At 40.9% G+C, this 6834-nt stretch overlaps 1 long non-coding RNA gene across 1 annotated transcript; it reads right to left on the reverse strand.

The window, feature by feature from the left end:
* Nucleotides 1-230: 230 nt before the first annotated feature.
* On the reverse strand, nucleotides 231-3330 carry LOC144259342 (uncharacterized). Its single transcript, XR_013344837.1, has 2 exons — nucleotides 3251-3330; nucleotides 231-345 (listed from the first exon to the last, which is right to left on the reverse strand). It is a non-coding gene; the product is annotated as an uncharacterized LOC144259342 (long non-coding RNA).
* Between the last annotated feature and the right edge of the window lie 3504 nt (nucleotides 3331-6834).

Genomic DNA, 6834 nt, shown 5'->3' on the forward strand with positions numbered 1-6834 from the left:
CCTCTTCTCAATACTATTCATCCCTGCTGAAGATTAGCTTTGTTAAGTCACTTAATGGCTGCCTAACATTCCAGTGCTTTGAGTCACAGCAGGTCACCCAGAGGCACAGAAACAAAAGGGTTAAAATCTGAGATTAAATGACCTGTATGTTCCGTAAACAGCACTCAGTTGGGCCAATTTAATAAATGTAACAGACTATCAGTGACACCCTGACCAAAAAATGCACACTCCCAAATTGAATGTGATTTATTAATACAGGGCAAGGCCACATGGAGAAACTTCAGAAGGTGCAGGGAGAAGCAAACAAACGGTGTTAAGCGGCTCAGATGACAGCTGTTCTTGTCCCTGAAAAGAAAATTTGCTCAATTATTCATGTTCAACTTAAAGTGACAATGAAGCCGGCTTCAACAGAGCACTTCTCCTGGATTATTCATACCCTAGAGCCAGCAGAGTCTCTGCAAAGAGACATTTCTGTGGATGGATGAAACCTGAAAATGGCACTGTAGCCAAGCTTGTTCACAAGCTGAATGAAGAGAGGGGAAGAAATAAGAAAAATAATTAATTGTGAAGCATTTCTTATACCACCATGCAATAGCTTTGTAGACTCTGCATCTTGTTTCCCCACCATATTTTCAGGTCTAAGTGAACAGGGGAGCAGTCAAAGTTGCATCTCCGTGCCTGTTCACCAGGCTTTATTATTATAGCCAATATTTGTTTGTTCATTCAGAGAGAATCCACACAGTGCAGCATTTGCCCACATCCCTTCAAACTGGGATACCTAGAGGTCTTCCTTTCCCCTAGTCTTCACTGAGGGAAGGACTCCAGCTAATCCTCAGTTCCTCTTCAGAGGGCTGCATCTCTCAAGCTACTTCTCTGGAACTCTTAGAACCAAATTTTCTAGAAGTGGTCCCTAATTTTGGCCACCAACCCTCTCCGCCATCAGTGGGAGCCAGTGGCTGCTCAGCACTCCAGAAGAGGTTCAAGGTGCCTCAAGTCATGCACCCAAATATTGAAGTGCCCAAAATTAGAGGCCATTTTGGAAATGGGGACCATATAATAAACAGATACTACTGGGCTTTCCGGTTATGTTTCTTGTTTATAACCAGGGAATCTAGTTTTCCATGATAAAACCCTCCAAAATTATCTGATTTAAAAAATCCACATTTTCTGTGATTAAAATGAAACGCTGAACTGTGTGTTCAACTGATACCTATATATAGTGTGGCTAGTGAAACTATGTTTTATTGATATACAGTAGAGCCCTGCTAATCTGAGCCTCCATTACCAGCCCTCCATATTAACCAAACCACCAGCTGCCTGAGCCCCCACTGCATGAGGCTGATCACCCAAGCTCCCACCACCATCTTAAAATAGGGGAGGGAAAACTCTTTGCCAGTTCTCCTCATTATCCCAATTTTTGATGATCTAATCTGGTCCCAGTCCTTATTAGATTGAATAAATGGGGTTCTACTGTAAATTTAAAGCACATTAAAAAAAAAAAAAACCAACCACAAAAGAGGGAGAAGTTGTGCGCATTGAATAAGTAACACTAGTACTTTCAGTAAAATTTAGTTAATGGGTGTTTATTTTTTCACAAAACATGAAAACTAAAGATTCTCTGGTTAAAAAACCAAAACAAACAAAAAAAAACCACTACAAATTCTGCATTTTTCCCCATGGGAAACGGATTTCTAGGATCCATTTTTATAATGCCAATAAGGAGCAGTGGAATTCTGGTGAGACTTCACATGGGAACATAACTGACATGAGCATGTAGTGGCCACAGACAGTCGGGTCATTTTCTGTGAAAGGGTATGAATTGCTCCTTTGAAGCCAGTCTTTCCACTGTCCTCTCTTCCCCCATGTTCCTGCAGTGGTACGGGTTTCCTGCATTTAGCATCTTAAGTGCATGCAAACGCAGAGCCATTGATATGCATTTTGCTATTGCAGTTAGCTGTTTTAGCAACTGCCGATGCATTGGAGGGAATGCTCATGCTCTAGAGCAAGTCCACTGGAATAAATGGAATAGGGACTCTATACCAGCGGTCACAGGAGCACTGTCCTGAAAAAAAAGAAGGCTGCCAACCCAGCTAACTATGAGGATTTTTCTCCTGCCCCCACCATGTTCTGAGATTTTTTTTTTAAATCTTTCTCTGAAGGATCATGGATGGCCTTAACTGGACATGGGACATTGGATGGGGAGGACCAGCGCTCTGAGGTGGCACCAAATATTTTCTCTCTTTCAGATTCTTGGCTGGCTGGTTCTTGCTCACATGCTCAGGGTCTAACTGATTGCCAATGTGGGGTCAGAAAAAATTTCCCGCCAGGTCAGATAGGCCAAAAAAAATCCCCAATGTCACAGCTATTCTCTTCAGCATGGAGGTGCAGGTCATTTGCCAGGATTATCTGGCTCTCTCACAAAAGTTTCCCTGGCACTGTGGGGGCCTCAGGCACTGGGGCACCTCGGTCCCTCCTATCCTCTGCCTGTGGCACATAATAGTCTAATCTCCTGTGGGCTGTAATATTTTGAACTCATTGCGGTTGTTGGGTTTGGTGTGTGGGTTAGTGTTGGTGGCCTGTGACATACAGGAGGTCAGACTACATGATTTGGGGGCCCCTTCTGGGCTTATACTCTGACAGTTCTCAGAAGGCCCTCAGAGGCAGGAGCCTCCCCCTGGAGTGGCACAGAAGTAATACATGCCCTTTCACTCCAGCTAAGTTATCAGATGGAAGTGACAGCTCCGTAGGAGCCTCACAATGTGCTGCACACATTTGCGCTCTCTGGGGAACACCACAGCTTTGGAACAAAGCTTTACCACTAAAATATATATGGGGTTTGTAAAACATAGCATCCTCACCAGGCCATGTCATTCTATGGCAATCCTTTAACCACAGGGGTATGAATTGGACTATGAATATGCTATGAATGCCCACAGGTACAGCAATTCAGCCCTGTGGATGGGTGGTGTTACACTCATGGGAGAGGTAGACAATTCTTTGTACCCTTAGAAAGCATAACAGCTAGTACTAATTCCAGCAGGACTCTTCCTTTCAGGGAGGTAACCAAGGGGCTTTGAACTCACTCCTACTACTGAATTATGATGCAAACACACTGCTGATTATATTGATGCAATTAGCTGCCACAGAGCATTCTTTAAATTATGGGGAATTTATATTGAAAAGCAGATACAATAGAGTGTGTACAAATATTTTCAAGACTGCACAGAACAACAAAATAAAATCCTCTTACCTCTCTCCCTTCCACGGACAAGCTGAGTACTGTAGAGCACCAGTTTTCAGACTTTTTGAGCTGAGTGCCCCCACCCTTTTGAGTTACAATTTTTGTTTGTGCCCCCCCCACGCCCAACCCAGACAAAAATAGACAGTACCAGCCCCTTCCCCCTCAGGCTTTCGGGGTAGGGGAAGGCATATGCAACAGTCTCTGGGGGTGGAGCCAGTGCCGAGACTGCTGGAAACTGAAATTGGTGTGGCCATGGCAGATGTTGACACTGACCCACAGGCTGGGTGGCCCACCGAGGTGAGTCAGGGAGGGAGCGCCACATCCACCCCCTGAGCCCCAGCATGTGGAGCTGGCCCCCCAAATGTTCCTCTGTGCCCTCCCTTCGGGTCCAAGCCCCGAAGTTTGAAAACATCTACTCTAGAGGAGCCAAAGAGCCAGCAACGTCACAGCACTGAGCTTATTAATGTATTACAGTCAAAGCGGAAGATAGAAGGAAAAAACTGTACATTCAAAACTATGTTTTGTGCTGAATCCCCCTAGTACTTTATTCCTTGGGTCATTCATCACTTAAAATATATTTAACTCTTAAAGGGGCTTGCAAAATCAAATGTAAGACCTGTAGCATATCCTAGGTGGACATCTAGTGGCAAAAGCATGGTTAACAAGAGAATACAATATCTTACTGTATGTTCCATTCTATGCATCCGATGAAGTGGGCTGTAGCCCATGAAAGCTTATGCTCTAATAAATGTGTTAGTATCCAAGGTGCCACAAGTACTCCTGTTCTTTTTGCGAATACAGACTAACACGGCTGCTACTCTGAAATCTTAAGAATGTAAACCGAACAGACATTTTACCTAGCCTCTCACACACTCTCCACCTGTGACAAATAGCCATGTGCACGAGCTACATTACAGTCAATATCTATGTGCAAGGCTCAGTTGTTTGGTCAAACTTTTTAAGTTCATGTAATAGTAGGGACAGGCGGAGCCAAGAAATTAAGTGGAGTTACAGTACTGAGCCTGTTACTAAATTGAAAGTCTTGTCTTTTGCCATTTTCTAGCTTTTTTTGAAATTCATAGACATTAACACCACAAGGGACCATTGTAATAATCTAATCTGACTTTTTGCATAACAGAGGCCATAGACCATCCCACAGTAATTTCTAAATCAAGCCCATAATTTCTGATTAAACTGTAGTTTCTCTTTTAGAAAGATATCTAGTCTTCAAATCAAGACTTCAGGTGACAGAGAAGCCATCACAATCCTAAGTAAATTATTCCAGTGGTTGATTACTCCCAGTTATTTCTAGTCTAGTCTCTTATTTCTAGTCTGAATTTGTCTAGCTTCAGCATCTAACTCTTGAATTGCATTATGATTTTTTTCTGCTAGACTAGAGAGCCATCTTACTTTCAAAAACTTCTTCCCCATGTAGGTTCTTCTAGGTGATGATCAAGCCACTTCCTAACCTTCTTTTAGGCATATTGAGAGATTTAAGAAGTTCAATTTGTTTAGTTTAAAACATGGTTTCCAGATCTCAGATCATTCTAGTAGCTCTTTTCTGAACCCTTTCCAGCTTTTCCAACATCCTTTTTGAAGTATTGCCAGGTACTTGAGCATCTTACATCAATTCATCAACCACTTTGGGTGTCAAAAGGCATGGATATAGATTAGGGCTGTCAAGTGATTAAAAAAAAATTATCGTGATTAAAACGTGTGGATTAATCGTGCTTTAAACAATAGAATACCATTTCTTTAAATATTTTTCTACATTTTCAAATATACTGATTTCAATAACACAGAATACAAAGCGTATAGTGCTCATTACAAATATTTGCACTGTAAAAATAGTATTCAATTCACCTAATACAAATACTGTTTTGCAATCTCTTTATCATGAAAGTTGATCTTATAAATGTAGAATAACGTACAAAAATACTGCAATCAAAAATAAAACAATGTAAAACTTTAGAGCCTACAAGTCCACTCAGTCCTACTTCAGTCAATCGCTCAGACAAACAAGTTTGGTTACAATTTGCAGGAGATAATGCTGCCATTTCTTGTTTACAACTTCACCTGAAAGTGAGAACAGACGTTTGCATGGCACTGTTGTAGCCAGCATTGCAAGATATTTACATGCCAGATGTGCTAAAGATTCATAGGTCTCTTCGTGCTTCAACCACCATTCCAGAGGACAGGGCATGCATCCATTTGCACCATCTGAGTCAGATGACAAAAAGCAGAAGGCTGATTTTCTTTTTTAGTGGTTCGAGTTCTGTAGTTTCTGCATCTGAGTGTTGCTCTTTTAAGACTTCTGAAAGCATGCTCCACACCTCGTCCCTCTCAGATTTTGGCTGGCACTTCAGATTCTTAAACCTTGGGTTGAGTGCTGTAGCTATTTTCAGAAATCTCACATTGACAGCAGATTTGACAAAATGCAAAGAAGGTACCAAAGTGTTCTTAAAACGAACATGTGCTGGGTCATTATCCAAAACTGCGATAACATGAAATATACGCAGAATGCAGGTAAAACAGAACAGGAGACATACAATTCTCCCCCAAGGAGTTCAGTCACAAATTTAATTAATGCTTTTTTTTTTTTTTTTTTTTTTTAAACTAGCATCATCAGCATGGAAGCATGTCCTCTAGAATGGTGGCCAAAGCATGAAGGGGCCCACAAATGTTTAGTATACCTGGCACGTAAATACCTTGCAACACTGGCTACAAAACTGCCATGCGAACGCCTGTTCTCACTTTCAGGTGACATTGTAAATAAGAAGCAGGTAGCGTTATGTCCCGTAAATGCAAACAAACTTGTTTGTCTTAGCGATCAGCTGAACAAGAAGTAGGACTGACTGAGTGGACTTGTAGGCTCAAAAGTTTTACATTGCTTTGGTTTTGAGTGCAGTTATGTAACAAAAAAAAAAATCTACATTTGTAAGTTACACTTTCATGATAAAGAGATTGCACTACAGTACTTGTATGAGGTGAATTGAAAAATACTATTTTACAGTGCAAATATCTGTAATCAAAATAATAATATAAAATGGGCACTGTACACTTTGTATTCTGTGTTGTAACAGAAATCAATATATTTGAAAAATGTAGAAAAACATTCAAAAATATTTAATCAATTTCAATTGGTATTCTATTGTTTAACAGTGGGATTAATTGCGATTAATTTTTTTAATTGCAATTAATTTTTGAGTTTATCACATGAGTTAACGGTGATTAAATCGACAGCACTAATATAGATATTTACAAACCACTTTACATCTACTGGTAATTTCAGCCTCCTCATAGTACAGAGAAGCCATAGTTTTGGGGATGTAACTATTTCTAATTTCTCATTAACAGTTTGATGCTTTTTGGGATATTCCCAGTATGTTGCATTCTACCTTGATTTTTCTCTGTGCTTTTGGGGGGCGCAGGGGGAGAAGCAGGGGGGAAAAACCATAGTATTATGAGTATCTGGTCAGTCAACTTCAAAACTCCACCCATAACTTAAAACATTGGTCTCAGGAGTCTATCTGCAGAAGGGAGCCAGGTTGGGTCTCAAGTACAAATGAAGCTTACAGAAACTGAGAATACTG

The sequence above is a fragment of the Eretmochelys imbricata genome, chromosome 1 (genome assembly GCF_965152235.1).
Source record: "Eretmochelys imbricata isolate rEreImb1 chromosome 1, rEreImb1.hap1, whole genome shotgun sequence".
Taxonomy (NCBI): domain Eukaryota; kingdom Metazoa; phylum Chordata; order Testudines; family Cheloniidae; genus Eretmochelys; species Eretmochelys imbricata.